General features: G+C 46.7%; 1 protein-coding gene and 1 long non-coding RNA gene across 3 annotated transcripts in view; one reads left to right on the top strand and one right to left on the bottom strand.

Moving 5' to 3' along the window:
* The window catches only part of LOC127003800 (uncharacterized), a 30,586-nt gene extending 17,660 nt beyond the window's left edge, over window positions 1-12,926 (bottom strand). The window contains exon 1 of the long non-coding RNA XR_007757407.1: window positions 12,616-12,926. This is a non-coding gene — a long non-coding RNA (uncharacterized LOC127003800). The remainder of the gene's footprint in view (window positions 1-12,615) is intronic.
* Window positions 1-18,302, top strand: part of LOC127003789 (putative thiamine transporter SLC35F3) — a 209,000-nt gene that overhangs the window by 18,265 nt on the left and 172,433 nt on the right. The gene's annotated exons all lie outside the window — the stretch shown is intronic.

Here is an 18,302-nt window from a genome sequence, read left to right as displayed (position 1 = left end):
TATTGAAAGAAGTTGAATAATGCAGAGTGGAGTCGTCGGCGTATGAGTGGGCAGGACAGATTGTTATGGAAAGAAGATCATTGATGAATAACAGGAAGAGAGTGGGTGATAGGACAGAGCCCTGTGGAACGCCACTGTTGAAAGGTTTAGTGGAAGAGCAGTGACCGTCTACCACCGCAGAGATAGAACGGCCGGAAAGGAAACTGGAGATAAAGGAACAGAGAGAGGGATAGAATCCGAAAGAAGACAGTTTAGAAAGCAAAGACTGGTGCCAGACTCTATCGAAGTTTTTTGATATGTCTAGCGCAACAGAGAAAGTTTCACCGAAACGGCTAAGAAAGGATGACCAAGAGTCAGTCAAGAGAGCAAGAAGATCGCCAGTAGAACGGCCCTTGCGGAATCCATACTGGCGATCAGATAGAAGGTTAGAAGTGGAAAGGTGCTTTTGAATCTTCCGGTTAAGGATTGATTCAAAAGCATTAGATAGACAGGAAAGTAAAGCTATAGGGCGGTAGTTTGAGGGATTGGAACGGTCACCCTTCTTAGGCATAGGCTGTACAAAGGCATACTTCCAGCAGGAAGGAAAGATAGATGTTGATAGGCAGAGACGAAAGAGTTTGACCAGGCAGGGTGTCAGCACAGAAGCACAGTTTTTAAGGACAATAGGAGGCACTCCATCAGGTCCATAAGCCTTCTGAGAGTTGAGGCCAGAGAGTGCATAGAAAACATCATTTGGAAGAATCTTAATAACAGGCATAAAGGAGTCAGAGGGGGGATGAATAGGAGGAATATGCCCAGAATCGTCCAGGGTGGAGTTCTTACAGAAAGTTAGAGCGAAGAGTTCAGCTTTAGAGACAGATGAGACGGCAGTGCTGCCGTCAGGGTTAAGGAGAGGAGGGAAAAAGGAAGAAGTGAAATTGGAGGAGATATTTTTGGCTAGATGCCAGAAGTCACGGGAAGAATTAGAAGAAGCAAAGTGTTGACATTTTCTATTAATGAAAGAAGTTTTGGTAAGTCGGAGAATAGATTTGACACGATTCCGGGCTGAAATGTAAAGATCAAAGTTAGCGGGAGTTCGAAGGCTCTGGAACCTTTTGTGAGCTGCCTCTGTCTTTAATAGCACGAGAACAAGCATGATTAAACCAAGGCTTTTTAGCATGAGGAGTAGAGAAAGTACGTGGAATGTATGCCTCCATTCCAGACACAATCACCTCTGTGATGCGCTGAGCACACACAGAGGGGTCTCTCTCCTGGAAGCAGTAATCATTCCACGGGAAATCGGAAAAGTACATCCTCAGGTCGTCCCACCGAGCTGAAGCAAAATGCCAGAAGCATCGCCTCTTCGGTGGGTCCAGAGGATGTACAGGAGCGATAGGACAGGATACAGAAATAAGGTTATGATCGGAGGAGCCCAACGGAGAGAACAGGTTGACAGAGTAAGCAGAAGGATTAGAGGTAAGGAAGAGGTCTAGAATGTTGGGCTTAGATTCGCCCTGAATATACTTTTTTTTGTCGAAGAAATTAATTTGATACAATATTTGATTCTTGGGAATGCTTCCAAATCTTATTAATTTATTTTTACTTTATTAAACAGTGATATGAATAATTAATCAACAAGAGGCCAATCAGCCTACAAGTGGTAGCTCCTAAGAAAGTCATATACCATCTGCTTTCCCCATCCATGAATGTGAGGTTTTCAAACGCATTTTGATTAACAAGTTACATACCTACTTGATTTGTTCGTTCCATTCACTACCCTACTTATATTCTATTTTTTTTCTCATCCACTACCCAATTTAACCAGTTCTGTTCATCCACAACCCAATTTCTAAACAAGTTCTAGTAATACATAACCCAATCATAAACAAGTTCTCACTCATATCCAATCGCACACCAGTTCCATCCATCCTCTACCTGACTTGTAAATAAATCTACTCGTTCAATAGCCAATTCCTATAAACTAAAGCCACAGGATTCTTTTCAATATGTCCAAAAGAAACAATTACCTTGAAGAAAATGTATTGCTAATTTCCAGGTAAAGTAAATGGCGCCCATCAATAAGATGTATCTTTTTTCTGTATCTTTAGATAACGAACAGCCTAAAGGTAATACTTTAGTGACGTGCATGTGTAACAGTGACGATTATCTGAAAACACGAGCTTTAATACTGACAAATGATATCAAATGATTACGAACTACAACAATTACAGATTAGTAAAGCATGTCTTAGCGTTCTTCTCTTTTGTATGTAATAAAATTTCGACAAGAAAAATTACAAAATATAGTAAATGACGCATATTGGTAAGAAATTAGAAATATGAAGGAAAAAAACCCCAGTTGTGATAAAGTCAAATACCAACCACTGCTTGGGAACCGTAGTAATTTGTAAAAACTAGTGCGTGCTGTACCCTTTTATTATTGCTGTTTGCACTTACGGATTCAACAGCGAGGTGGTGGTGGGTGGCATAAGCAGACTACACCAGCCCCCCAACTAGGGCATGCTAGCCCTTCTTGGTAATTCCTGAATCTAAGCCTTAACCCTTCCTTTAAGTTTATAGCAAGGTTTACAGCCATTTGAGTAGTGTCATTTATGTGAGTTCGTTGCCGAGTCTGTCTAAGTCCGTGTCCTTACAGGTAAGCAGGAAAGGACAAACAACTTTGTAGTTCTAAGTAAGTCCTTATTTCTAGAGGATAGTACAGCGGAGAAGCGTGTGAGTACAAACAGGCCCGGGTGCAGATTGACGCGCCGTTGTTCCGTGAGGCGGGAACGCGGCTGCCGTTTTGCCAAGTAACAAACATTGTTGCTAAGTAGAGTGTCCTACATCTCCCTCCCCCCTTCACGCTCAGAGCCAGCCTAGGCCCTGAGCGTTCCTCCTAGCATTGATCCTAATAGAACGACTAGGTGGAGTGGGTCCAGGGATATCATTTCCCGGGGAAGGTTGATGGGGCAGATCAGGTCCATCTGTGTGTGGGCTGCGGGTCTTCGGGATGGGGTGGTGTTGGCCGGAGGAAACGGCGATTTCTTCATGACGTCCGGCCACTGGGCATACGGATGAGGTAGTCTCGGGACCGACCTTTGCCCATGACCGTGCCCACCTTGTCCCAGCGCTTCGTGACTGGGTCCTGGACACGAACCGTTGTATCCAGAGCCAGCGATGGAAGAGGTCGGGTCTGCTCCTCATACCGTGACGTTGCATCCCGGATACGTGTGGCAGCTCGGCGGTCACAGCTTTCGGCCTTAGCCTGCCATTCCTCCGCGAAGGCTTTGCGGTGGGCGGGGACACAGGACCTGAGGGGGTGGCCAAATAAAGTCTGGGCAGGTGAACGTCCGGCGTGGTTGGGAGTGTTCCGGAGCTCTAGGAGGCCTCTGTCGAACGCCTCACAGTCCAAGTTTCCTGAGGGGGCCACTTTCAAGATGAGGTGCTTGATAGCCTTGACAGCTGCCTCAGCGTGGCCATTGGACTGTGGGTAGTGGGGTGTCAACACGGAGTGGCGAACTCCCCAACGCTCCAGGAACCCGGTGAACTCCCGACTGGTGAATTGTGGTCCACCATCTGTGCGTAGACGTGCAGGCACCCCCAAGTCACGGAAGAGGTGGCGGAAGTGGCGGATGATGGCGGCGGACGTCGTGTCTGTTCCACAGGAGACCACCACAGGCCACCCAGAGAATCGGTCGACGACCAGAAGGAAGGACTTCCCTGCTGCCGAAAAGAAATCGGCAGACACAGACTCAAAGGGCCTGGTGGGGCCTTCGTCACACAGCAGCGGCTCCTTCTGTTGACTCGGCTGCATCACCTGGCACGGCTCGTAGGCGCAGACGGTGTTGAGTATGTCAGCGTCGATGCCAGGCCAATACACAGCCTGCCTCGCCTGGCGCTTAGTGGCCTTCGCCCCGCGCTGGCTGTCGTGCAAGGGGGCTAACACACGGCGACGAAGGGCCGCAGGGACAAACACCCGAGCCCCGTACAAGACGAGGTTCTGATCACAGTACAGGTCCTCACGTACTTTCCAATACGGGCGCAGGGTTGTGTGGAGGGCGAAACGGTCGCTGGGGAAGCCATTCTTCACGCACTGGAGGAGCTCAGTGTAAGATGGGTCGACCTGGGCCGTCAAGCGAAGTTCCTTAAGTGCCAGGTCGCTCTTGGGTACTGGGTCTTGGTGTTCGTCCATCACCTCACTAGCAAAGGACTCCACGGCCAGAAGGGTGGCGATGCTCCTGACGGTGAGGTCTGCTGCCACATCCAGGACGTCATCCTCGTGCGTTGGACGGCACACGGAAGCACAGGAAAGAGCGTCTAGGATACGGAGCTCCTTACCGAGCGCCACACGGCGGTGAAGATGAAAGGTGGAATCTTCTCCTTTAGCCACAGCAGGCGAGGGTTTTCAATGGCATCCAAGGAGTAGTTGTTGAGGATGGGCACCAGTGGACGGTGGTCTGTCACCAACTCGAAGTGTTGTAAGTCGGCGAGGTAGAACTTGCATTTAGCCATAGCCCACACTACGCCCAACAGCTCCAACTCGATGGTGGTGTAGCGGGTCTCGGTGTCCGTCAGGAAGCGCGAACCGCACTGGACAAGTCGGAACCGTCCCCCACCGTGGTCCTGCAGGAGGGCGTATGCGATGCCATACAGTCGCGAGGCGTCTGTTTGCAAGACGATAGGTAGGGCCGGGTCGAAGGCGGCAAGGACAGGTGGACTAGCCAGTGCTTCCTTGACCCTCTGGAAGGCATGGTCGTGGTCGGAAGTCTACACGAAGTCTTCGGGCTCATCAGCGGGCGGAGGGGTGCAGCAGCAGAGGAAATATTAGGAGTGAACTCTGCCAGCTGGTTGGTAAGGCCCATGAAGGACCTCAGGTCTGTGAGGTTGGCTGGCTTCGGGAAGTCCGTGATAGCCCGGACCTTCTCTGGGTCTGCAGCGATGCCCTCATGAGAAAGCCGGTAGCCTCAGAAGTTCACCTCCAAAGCGGCGAGGATAAGCTTCTCGGGGTTCAATGTGATGCCATGGGTCCTACACCTGGCCAGAACATCGTTGACACGGTGAAGCTGACTAAGGTAGTCTTTATCGTAGAGGAGTATATCATCCACCACCTTCACACATTGCATCACTCCCTGTAGAGCGATGTCTCCCCGGAGGCAGTAGACGTCACCTGTGGCCGCAAAGCCCATTGGGCTTCGGAGGTAAAGGAAGCGTCCGTAGGGAGTGATGAAGGTGGTCAGTGGCTGATCCTCCTCGGCTAGGGGGATCTGCCAGTAACCGCAGAGGGCATCCAGCGTCGAGAAGTACCGTGCCTTCGGATCCACGCTACGTATTGCTGCGAAAGGTGTAGGCGAAGGATGCGCGGGGCGGGACACCTGGTTGTTCAGCTTCGATAGGTCTGTTGTAATGCGGACGCCTCCGTTAGGCTTCGCGACGACAACCAGTGGGTGGCACCAAGGGGATGGGTCGTCTCCAGCTGGAGTGATGACACCTTGAGCCGCCACAGAGTCAGCTCAGCATTCACTGCATCACGAAAGGCCAGGGGAATCAGCCGTGAGGTGTGAACCGCTAAGGGTTGAGCGTTCTCCCGCATGTGGATCCGCATAGGTAGGCCTCCCATCGCCTTCAGAGGTGCGTTCCGTATGTCCTCCTTCTTCATCAGAACATCTGGGTACTCGCGCAAGAAGTACTCCCTTGCGGCCGTGGGGGACGTGGTACTGTTGATTGTAAGCGGTGGCTGCACGTCTGGGGGAGGGGTTGGCGCATTGGAGGTCCTCACTCGGTGCTGGATGGCTCCGTAGGACTGGCTCCTCGTTGCCTCCCTTGCCCTGTTGGCGGTGCTCCTAGCTCCGACAATCTGCTCCGGGAAGTCCCTTGGCACAATGCCTAGTGCCCTGCAGTGCTCCCACGACAGCGGAGGTATACTGAGGGACCTCTGAACGTCTATCCAGCCCATGCATGACAGGGTGTCATACGTCAGCTCTGCTTGGAAGGAGTCCACAGCAGCTGGCATCTTGGAACCGTCGGCATTGTAATAAGACAGGTTGGGAGGTAGTCCAAGGTCCTGTTTGGTGAGGCCGAGGCTCTTGAGATGCTGTGGTCCGATGACAGTGGTGTCGGCGCCAGTGTCGGGTATAATAATAATAATAATGATAATAATAATAATAATAATAATAATAATAATAATAATAATAATAATAATAATAATAATAATAATGGGGAGGCGGTGGCTGAATATGGGGAGGCGGTGGCTGAATGGATAGCGTGACGGCGCCGCGTTCAGGACGACGCGAGTCCAATCCCCGCCCGGTGCCACCAAGCTGGGATTTTTCAGCCGCCGCCGAGTGGCTTAAAACTACCCACATGATGTCCAGAAGACCACCTATCAACCCGGAGTCTAGATTCTGGGATTAAAGATGAGCTCCGGGAGGGCAGCATGAGCCAATGCAAGATGGCGCCACTATAAACACCCGCCTGCGCCAGAACGGGCTGGGCCGACCATCAGGCCCCACCGGGAAGAAGCCTTGGGCTGACCATCAGGATTCACCGGGAAGAAGCCTACCGGCGCTATAGGCCACGACGTAAAAAAAAAAATCTCTATGCGACCAGACTTGTCACCGTGTGTGACAACAAGGTCGATGGTCGGAGAAGGTGAGGCCCTGGGGCGCACAGTTGACTGAACCCTCCGTATGTGGCTCGGTGGCTACTTCAACGTCTGAGAATTGCGTGGAGACTGTGAACGAACCACGTTGAAGGTGGAGTGCTGTTTCTTCTTTCCCGTCGTGGGCTTCGGCTTCGATGACTTGCAGCACTTCTCGAAGTGGCCATACCGACCGCAGGATTCGCACTTGGCACTCCAAGCTGGGCACTTCTCCGTGTGCGAATAATGGCCTGTTCGGCCGAAGCCCTTACATGTCGCGTTAGCAGCAGAGCACCCGTGTGGTCCACGCTGCTGTTTGCCGCAGCCGCTGCAGGAGGAGAGCGTCTTAGGGGCGGCTGGGCGTGCTTCTGCCTTCGCCTTGTGGGCCGCCTTTTTTTCCCTTTTTGTACTGAGATACGGCTCGGACGGCAGGTGGGGCCCTTAAAGCGGAGGTCGCTAACCTGGTGGCCTCGTAGGAGCGGCACACCGTCACCACCTACTGGAGTGTGTAAGAGGCGTCCATGGAGATGATCTTCTGCACCAGCTCCTCGTCCTGGACGCCGATGAGGATCCCGTGTTTCATCCATGCCTCCTCACACTCGCTGTTCTTGGCCTTGCAGACTTCTTTCTCCTCCGAGAGACTTCAGCCTGACGAAGAAGTCTGCAAAGGTTTAGCCGGCTGCCTGCTTACAACTGGTGAACGCCCGTCGTCGAAGTGCTTCGCTACTGAAGCCCTTGATGTGCTCCTCCAAGACGTCAAGGACCTCGTCCGCAGAGGCCATCCCGTCTGGAGGCACCTATAAACTGTGCTCCAGCACCCTCTGGGTCTCTAGCGAGAGGCACATCCGCAGCTGGATCAGTTGTTTCTACTGCGGCAGGCTAGCGAGGTCGACCATCGTAACATCAGAGGCGAGTTGAGGCGGGGGCTGGACAGCAGCTTTGGGCGTCGAAGGAGCAACTACGGGGCTAAGCGGCGTAGTTGCTGTAACGTCGGAACCGCCTGAGTTAGCTCCTGCCGGCGTAGGTGAAGAGGGTCCTGTGCTCGCAAGCCTGGACAGCAAGGCCTCGAAACGGGCGGTGTCTTCCCTTCGCTGGGCGTCCCTCTCCGCGCAGGCGACTTCATCTCTGTTCATTATCCATCCTGTGACTAGAGAGCCTGCAAGTCAGATGAGGCAGGTGGAGAGGTGGAGGGTGGTGGAGAGGAGCGGCCGCTGTGGGGAGAGGTGGGAGGGTCGGCTGTTGACGAGGAGGCAGCCGGAGGAGTCGATTCTGAAGTAGCTGTCTTCTTGTGGCCTCTACCTATGGTGATGTATCGTAGATGAGCTCAGGCGAGTACCATAAGAAGCGGGGTGAATCTGTGGTAGCCAGTGTGGAATGCAACAGTGTGTGGGGGTGCAGTGTGGCAGTGTGGACGGGCGTCGGGCGGTGTGCAGAGGGTGGCTGTCAGAGGCGGGGAAGGGGGGCGGATGGCGGGCCGAGCAGCGCGGTATGCTTTGGGCGGGCAGCGAGTCCCCTCACTCAGTGGTTTAGTCAGTAGGGATGGGGAAACCGAGTACTTTCTACAAACCGAGTAATTCGGTTTTGATTACTCTTCAAAACCGAGTAAACCTGGTACCAAATGATTACTTTTCTCTAAGGCGACAGGCGGACGGCAGATGGTACAGGGATGGCTGGGCGGTGGGGTTGGGAGGCGGTGGCCGAGTGGTCAGCGTGTGCAGGCGTAGTGAATCCGTGGACCTAGGTTCGAGATCCTCCATTACAAGATATTTTTCAAGTCATCGCCGAGTAGTGGAAGATTACCCACATGGCGCTCAGATCTTTGGTCAACCCTAACTTCAGCGACTTTCGTCTAGAGGAGCACCGGGGGTAGCATATGGGCCAAGCAAAGATTCACAGCCTATGTCACGGCAGCCATTATAAATAATATTGGCCTGCGCCATTAACGGGCTGGGGCCGTCCAAAACATGGTCCAGAAGGCCTCTCAAGAGAGCCTACCAGCGCTACCTAAAAAAAAAAAAAAAAAAAATCACCAGAAGGCTATAGAGGTGGGGGATCAATGGGTTGCCAGAGATGAGAAATGTTTAAATTCGTCTGAGAACAGATGATTTTTATCGGGAGGCAACGCCAGTTATACGTGAAGGTGCAAATTTTTTTCGGCCTAGTTCTTTGAAAAAATACACAGCTTATAGTGTCTTGTCAAAATAAGAAACCCTGTAAATTTCATTGGAGTTGGATAAATACTTTCGGAAAAAATGAAAATACTATACTTGAAAAATAGGAAAGTTGTAACGGATATTCTAGCTTGTAACGGTCACGCACAAGTTTGAATTTTTGTCCCTTTAATAACCATACCTGTTGCTACATTTTCGCCATAGCATATTTTTTCTAAGTGTTTTCACAGTTCTGTAATATGATGAGAAACATGTTGAAAAAAAAAACAGTAAATTTTATTGACAAAAATATTTCTAAATAAATCACAACTATAAGGAAAGTAAATTTTTCTTACGGCCAAAAAATAGGGGATGCATTTAGTTTTCCATAGGAATATTCACTTTTACAATCGGTTAATTAATAAGTGAGTAATATCAGCTTTAATAACAAAAACTTACATTTCGAGATATGGCTTGTTTTCTGTAAACTTATAGTTGCTCCCGCATAAACATATCAAAATATTTGTGTGTATTGTTGTAATAGTGTATTTGAAGGCTACTAAGGATAAAAAGACTTCTTTTCTCATTTCATTATGAGCATAATTTTTCAGAAAAGGCACCTGATCCCCTTTTACGCGTGAGAAGTGTGTCCTCTTTTCTGTCAGGTGCCATCGTAAGATACAGCAATATCCAGGTATCCCGTAGCTGCATCAGGCTTCACACCAGTGTTCTTGTAGTGCTGAAAAACTGCCTTTATTCCCTTCTTCATCATATCTTCATAATGACTCTCCATCCTCTTGTACAGGTATCTTGCGTACCTGTCAAACTTGCCCTGAGAAATGGAAGGCATGCTGAGGGCTGCAATGATGCGGTTCAGTCCAGGTGCTCCAAGGTTATTGATGAGGGCTTCATACACCAATTTGACATTAATTTCAGTGATATTCCGTTCCTTTCCATCACTATCGGTGATAGTCCCATCGCGCTCTTCGGAGGTTGGCAGCCCTCTTCGCTGATTTATAGCTGCCATAAGGTTTCTCAGATTGCTCTTATGCCTTTTTAGTCGCCCCATCTTGATGTGAAAGCAAAAACAACCAAGAAAAACTGTCAAGTAAGGCGTTCAATGCAAGGGTAACGCTGGCAAGGGTGGTGACAACAACCTTCCCGTATGACAGTCTGTGAGACCACCACCGACACTCGGTATTGCCATGTGGTGCTCAAAATTGTAAAATACTATAAAAGAACGCCCCCCCCAAAAAAATAAAAAAATCAAAATGATGCAGAGTGACGGCATACATGCCATCACGTGCGCGGGACATTTAAAGAACCTTTAATTGACGGTAAACAAAGCGCATTTTAAAATAGAAAGAATTGAGATAAGTGGATGCGGTTTTCACAGAAAACCCGCATTATTTCAGGGATAACAAAACTGTTAAAAACCCAATTTTGATTTATAGCTCGAAAAATTGATTTTTTGGGGGCGTTGCCTCCCCTTAAATACGTAATGCCTTTGACGCTCCCGAATTTGCTGTCGTCTGGTCTCTTCTGTTTTTCTTTGAAGGAGCAGCTAGCGGACTATTTTGTTGCTATTTTTTGTTTTTGCCACTGAGCTCCCCCCCTTGCTGGAAAAAAAGTAACTGAATTGCAAGAACCGAGTAAACCGAGTAATACCAAAGCCGTCTCTATATAAAATCCTGCGCCTGGGATTGATGACGTCACGAGCGGCGTCCGCAATGCCTCACTCACTAAAACTATTTTCTCCAATTTTCTATCCACCTTTTTCATACTATCCACTAACATTATTATTATTATTATTATTATTATTATTATTATTATTATTATTTTGATATTATTGTACAGTCGCGGACAGAAGTGAAGACACAGATTTCAGAACAATTCAGTCAGCTGGCGAAAACTGGCAACTAATATGTAGGTACCGTTAGTTTGAGTACCGGTAATTCCGGTTCTGAGAACTCCAGTACCAGTAGTACCGGTACCATATATGCTGTCAGTATGTATAAAAGATAGGAAAAGTTGGTGCCAGAACTTTGCTAATATCTGCTGTTAGTGTTATTAGATAATGAGTCTTTTCATAATACCTATATACTGATTTTTTGTGTAGAAAGTAAGTACTCAAAGAGAAACGGCCGGCACACTCCGGTACTGGTACCGGTACTAACGGTACCAACGATGGTGACGCACGCAGCATGGGTCATGCTTTATTATTTTTTTTATTTCATATATTTATTTATTCACCTACTTATTTATTTATTTATATATTTACACACACACACACACACACACACACACACACACACACACACAAACTATTAGGCTATTGATATAATCCTTGTAAGATGTGTGTAGCCTAGCATCGTAAGGTGTTCCCTACGTAGTAGCATCATTTTCCATGGCGCCCGCCGCCTCGTTGTTAATCTCTCTCTCTCTCTCTCTCTCTCTCTCTCTCTCTCTCTCTCTCTCTCTCTCATGATCCACAAGTGAGACAAAAGCATACCTCTGGCTTCGCTAATCTGATGACTCCTTTTTTCGTGACATAACACGAAAAGCGATGTGAATAGCTCGGTGCCCATATTTTTGTTATTCAACTAAACCGAATAATTAGGTGTATACCTTATATATATATATATATATATATATATATATATATATATATATATATATATATATATATATATATATATATATATATATAAGGCTAATAATAACTTTTATAAGATCATGTGTGTAGCCTATCATCCCAAGGAGTTCTCCCTACACTGAACGATAACGTTTCATAAATCTTCGTCCATTGTTCTTCCACACTCAAATAGTATCATTTTATCATACGAGTTAAAATCATGTGCAAGTTTGATTTTATGTTACGGTTCGATTAAAAGCGTTGGACATTATAGTAATACAAATAGCGGAAAGATTAGCCATTGGTAGTTGCCAGAAAGCAAAGCCAAATTAATGATATGATAATTGTTTTAGCATTAAATGGATATTTTCACCCCCGAATACGATTCTATCATTTTGCATTCATGAATACAAGGCTATTATTTTGTAGTTAGGAATAAAATGCTATTGTTTTGCATTCATAAATACTAGGCTATTATTTAGCATTTAGGAACAGTAGGTTATTATTTTGCATTTAGGAATACTAGGCTATTATTTTGCATCTAAGAATACAAAACTATTATTTAACAATTAGGAATACTAGGCTATTATTTTGCATTTAAGAATTCTAAGCTCTTATTTTGAAAAATAGGCTATTATTTTGAAGTTTTTTTTCTTTTTTCTTGAGAGAAATTAATATACCTCTCGTGAACAAATTTATTTATCAGTGATGAGTTTTAAATGGATACTGTGCTATATTGGCTATCATCTGGCCCAATTTATAAGTGTTTATAAGTGGAGAAAGTTTGATGGTCTGTACTGTTTTAGCACTTGTCGGGGATTTGTGGCATTTTTCAAGGTCTTTTATTTGTATAATTTTTAATAAATCAGGATCTTCATATAGTTTTGTTTTACCTTACCTTTACGGAAAGTTCACCATTGCAAAATTTAATATAGGGGTCACGGTAATGCCCCGGAGAGTCTCAGGGGATAAGACGATGAAAAAGGTTAAGAACCACTGTAATAGATGGATGATGTATATCTGTCTCTAGTATTATGAGATTAATTTGGCTTACCACAGTTTTTTTTTTGATAAGCCATAATACTGACGTCCATTCACAAGAGTAACCTCAAAGATTCAACATACACATTTAACACATGAAACACAATGATATTCACAGCACTGTATAATGCTACTTTAATACAGTATTAATTTACTACTAAATAAGTTTCTCACCTTGTATGGAATGATGTTGTTGTTGGAGTTCATGAAGAGCGCACCCACTCCTCACGAAAACAATACAAACACTGAATTCAAATTCAAGGCACTCGGCGGCGTCGGCGCGCGCCGGACGCTGTTTTGACGTCATCGAAGGTTTTCGTCTCTAGGCTAAGTCTTTTTTAATAGAGACGGCTTTGGTAGTACTCACTCAAATCCAAGAACCGAGTAAACCGAGTATTACTCGGACCGAAACCCACATCGCTAAAGCCCCGTTCACACTGTGCCGACTCTGGGACACGACTACCCACGACTCTAGGGTACACGAAGTCTTGAGTGTTGATGGGCATGTCTTGAAAGAGGTCTTGAGACTTGCCGAATGCTGCGCTGACGTCGTGACGGGAGTGTGGAGTCGTGAGGGTTAGCACGATATGCTGGCAACTACTATCCATATCAGACCGACCCTATGACATACCGTTTTTCGAAAATATCTTTCAAACGAAGGCTCGGATCAGCATGGGGCTTTGGCACAGATTGTTTCACACACTCCGCTAATTTTTGACGCTATTGTGCATTGCCAGATGTTGTTAATTATGGGGTTTATTCTTGACTGTGATGGCAAAACCTGCGTGAGCCACTTACACATTCGAACAGGTGAGGCGTGACGTACTTGTGACGTGTATCCACCAACTACCACCACCCCTGGCTTCCCCTACTCCCATCCCTCCCTTTCCCTCCCTCCTACCCTCTTCCATCTCCCCCGCATTCCCTCTCTCCCCGGCCCTCTTTCTCTCGTTTACCTCCCTTCCCCCCCCCCCCCCTCTCTCTCTCTCTCTCTCTCTCTCTCTCTCTCTCACTTGCGCTGTACACGAGATATGAATCCATGCACACGTATGACTTGAATTAATGGCAGATAAATTGAAATTATATCCCGTCTGCATCAGCATCAAGTGATGACGAGGATGATGTTTGTCGATGGTGATGAATATTGAAGTAGCATATGTGGCCAGTTATTTACATTATTAATCCACCCATCAGATACTTGCTATGACTTTTTAACATATCTACTTGAACCCATATCGTATGGCAGTCTTTTCCTAACATCAGAACAAATTATTCATATATTTCTCCAATTTCTTTTCACGTTTTTACTCTGCAATGAGATCCTGCTTCAATTCCACCCTTATTCATTTCCGTCTCTTACGCGATTTCCTATAAATGATCAAGCGTCAGCTTCGTGCTTCATCCCATCATACGCTCAACGTAACCTGTGGGAAGGAGGGTCATATACTCGTACAACTTTCAATGGTTGTATAATTGCCAAACAAACCTCATACAGTCATACAGCACTTAAGCAACATTCAATTACGCTGGAACAGGAATCAGGGTTGTGTGCATAAAACACCCTATCATACTTAGCATATACTTTCGAGTTATCCGCCATTGTAGACGTCATATGTGTGCAAAGCTTCACATCGCATGTACACACACACACACACAGAGAGAGAGAGAGAGAGAGAGAGAGAGAGAGAGAGAGAGAGAGAGAGAGAGAGAGAGAGAGAGAGGGGGTGGAGGTAGGTGGTGGATACACGTCACAAATACGTCACGCCTCACCTGTTCGAATGTGTAAGTGGCTCACGCAGGTTTTGCCATCACAGTCAGGAGTAAACGCCATAATAAACCACATCTGGCAATGCACAATAGCGTCAAAAATTAGCGGAGTGTGTGAAACAATCTGTGCCAAAGTCCCATGCTGATCCGAGTCTTTATTTGAAAGATATTTGCGTAAAACGGTATGTCATAGGGTCTGATATGGATAGTAGTTGGCCGAATGTCTTAGACAGTCGGCAAAACACCAAGACCCCCTAAAAAACTTCCCCCCTTCTTGGAGCATGGGAACCAACTTGTCAAATGGAAAAGTCGCTGGGTTGTCGTGGCCCAGAGTCGGCACAGTGTGGACGGGGCTTAAGAGTCAGTGGCTCAGACTCAGTGCCCCGCGGGCTCGCGTCGAGAGGGTGTAGGGCAGCGCGTCTCTCAAAGTGGCAGTTCTTGACGCTGCTCCCTCCACTGTCGGGCAAACAGACACCGCCAAGCACCACGGAACACTGCACTCGTAACTGAGTCACTGACACTGCACATGTTAGTCACTAACACTGCACTGCACACGTCGCTGAGTCACACACGCAACACTGCACTGCACACGATGGGTGGCTGGCACCTATCCTCTCCACTCCTTAGTCCTCAGATAACCAAACACTGCGCCATGTGAGTTCGTTGCCGAGTCTGCCTAAAGCCCCGTTCACACTGTGCCGACTCTGGGCCACGACAACCCAGCGACTTCTGCATTTAGACGAGTCTCAACGGTCAATTTTTGAAATGGAGCCATGTCTATGACAACCACGAATCTGCCGACCGATTGGCCGACAGTCGCAGACGGTCTTGACGACAATCTTCCAGACTGTCTGCCAACTGGTTGGCCGACTAGCTGGCCGACAGTTGCCAAGGAGTTGGCCGACGGTCTACCTGACGGTCTTCGCTACTGTCTTGGCGACTGTCTTGGCGGCAGCCTTGCCGTTCCTTAAAATACGGAATCGCTCTGTATTCGATAATTAAATGTATCGTTCCGTTTTGAACCAATACGGAACGCCAATTGTTCCGTACGGTATTTTATCTGAATGGTCAAGCAGATAAAATTCAGTATCTTAAAATTGTAGTGAGCGCATAGGCGCACACAGGGCCGCCTATGTCGGGACTCTCTCTATCAAGGGACTCTAGATAGGATTCGGCCGGTCGGCCCGCATTTAAGAGAGACGGCACTAGGGTGTCAGACGGTGTGTGCAACCTCAGGGAGCCACAATAGGGGGTATGATTAAACACACACACACACACACACACACACACACACACACACACACACACACACACACACACACACATTATAAACACTTGCCTGCGCCATAACGGGGTGAGGCCGACCTTCAGGCCCGACCAAGAAAGCCTACCGGCGACATAGGCCGAAACGTAAAACACACACACACACACACACACACACACACACACACACACACACACACACACACACACACACACACACTGCACTCTAAGTTCCATCGTCTTCAATCCCGCTCCTCATGATCGTATTTCCCTTTGTTACTCGTTTTTAATTTTTTTTTTTTTTTTTTTTTTTTTTTTACTTTTTAAAGTAGTTGGTGTTAAGTTTAAGGCGCGAACTGCTATCTCTCGTCAGGTCCGGTGTACCGTTGCCTGCTTTCTCCAGTTGATTGAAGTGGTTGAGATAACACAATAGCCCTTTAAGTTAAGTGATGTGGATTATGTTTTGGCCGAGCGGAGCCGTTAAGTTCACTTTGAGTTCACTTTAGTTCTCTCTCTCACAGGGTCAATACAAATACAAAATGTATTTTAACTATATTAACAGTTGTACACAAAGTTTACAGTTTAAGTGAGCGAGTCGCACGATTTGAGAGCCAGCCACACCAACGTGCCCGGGGCGGCCGAGCACCACTCGCCCGCCCGCTACCCGCTGTCTTCTCTCGTCTTCTCCCCCCGTCTTCGCGTTGTTCGCTCCTTTTATTTGCTTGTAGTCCGTCCGGAAGGGTGGGGCTTCCGGTTGATGACTGGCGATGATTTGTCATCAGTTGCTGATTTAGTATCAGCCAAGCATGTGTTCCCACGGCCATCAGCTCTGACGTGTTCCATAACATCCTGGCAAAGGCACTGAGCCTGTGCTTAGACACACAGTCACACACTCATATGTACATTATAATATAAATACATTACATCGCTCGGTCCCCTAGAAGTCGCGACCTCGCGGCTCACCCCACTTTTGCAAATTTCTGTACCTACCCATGTTACAGTAGCCCAAAGTGTACTAGCTAAGCGTGGTCTTGTTACAGTTGCTTTAAAGATTATCACAGAAGTCAGAGCCCGCCTAACGATACAACATAGGGAAATACCAATGATAATAATCATAGAAGTAACAAGAAATGGGTAATGTACATAAAGGTTGAGGTAAATAGGGCTAGAGTCGTGGAAGTTGAGTACTATTCCGAGAAAACAAAATAATAGCTCGAAAAATTATTTACATGATACATCCTAGAAAAATTGAATTGACTAAACTGTCATTAGGATACATGGTAATGGAAAAAAAACTGATGACACCTTTCTTCTTTGCTTCTCCACTTCTTCTTTCCTTATCATCTGTGCATAGAAACAAAGGAGAGAGAGAGAGAGAGAGAGAGAGAGAGAGAGAGAGAGAGAGAGAGAGAGAGAGAGAGAGAGAGAGAGAGAGAGAGAGAGAGGTCATCTTTATATTTGTATATGTACGTAATGTTGAAATAGCCATATATTTATTGACTTATAATGTATAAAGTATTTATCTTATAAACATAACGGCGAGGAAGTTATACAAGCAACACGGTTGGAGATTTAATGGAAAGTTCATTGCAACGGTGGAATGCCTGTAAATAATGACTATAGCAAATCTAATTGATAAATCAAATGGATAATCATACGAATAAGTGACTAATGAGATTTTTTTTAGCAACGGGACTGTCTGTAATAAATCAATATGCTAAGAATCCGATAAGTAAACGGACAGGCAGGCATATGAATAAGTGAACAAATTCTTCTTTCCAACACCTGACATGCAACACTACGGGAAAGGGAACGAAGATACACAAGTGGGCTGCTTGCAGCTTGTATTTTACTTATATCGAGACACAGACTGCAAGTACATCCCCTCACCCAGCATTGTTTTTGTGAACAGTATGAGCTGACCACCGGTATGACAGCGGCAGCATGACAGATATGAGAGTATGACCAGCATGACAGGTGCGGCACGAACTGGGAGGAGGAACGTGTGAGAAAGAATAGGACAGGGGGCGGAGAGGGTCAATGCCTGTTAATGTCACTCATGGTGGAAGGGGAGCAGACTAAGTGTGGCGGGGGAAGAGAAAAATGGGCAAAGAAAGTGAAGAAAAAGAGAAGAAATAAGAGAAAACAAGAAGAGAGGAGAGAAGGGACAATGTAAACGTCGAGAAGAGAACTGGAGTGGAAATGAAGTGTAAGAAAAGAAGAGACAGTTTATAAACAAATAAAGGGAAGGAGAGTGAAAATAGATAAGGAAAGTGAAAAGAATGAAATGGGATGGGGAAGGATAAAGGAAAAGTAAGGAGGATCATGTCAAAATTTTAAGGGAGAAAAAGGGAGGGAAGGAATAAAAGGGTAAAAAAGGAAAAGCTTGTGGAAAAAAAATACGAAAAGGAAGGGAGGGAAGAAAACAAATATGAGGGAAGGAGAACGTAAAGAAAATAATAGTAAGAAAGAAGAGTAGGGCAAAGGAAGCGAAGGAGGAGGAGGAGAGGGACGGGGAGAGAGGGGCGGGATTGGGGGGAATCGATGTAGGAATGTGTACTTACCGTGTGTAAGTTCTTGGATCTTGCGGCGCATTGTTATGATAGCTCATAAATATTTTAGGCGGTCCTTGATGTCGGCGAGGTATTCAAGGAAGCACATTTCCCCCACACACACACACACACACGACACAAGTCACAAACTAAAACCGGCTTCGTTAAGTTACTTTACTTTTTCGAATCTCAGCTGATCTTTTCTCAGCCATTCCCAAATGCAGCAGGGTAGGAATTAAGGACACACGCTAGTCTTATTACAGCTCTGCACTTTCCTCC

Source organism: Eriocheir sinensis, chromosome 3 (assembly GCF_024679095.1).
Source record: "Eriocheir sinensis breed Jianghai 21 chromosome 3, ASM2467909v1, whole genome shotgun sequence".
NCBI lineage: Eukaryota > Metazoa > Arthropoda > Malacostraca > Decapoda > Varunidae > Eriocheir > Eriocheir sinensis.
This window is presented reverse-complemented; position numbering and strand designations above follow the sequence as displayed.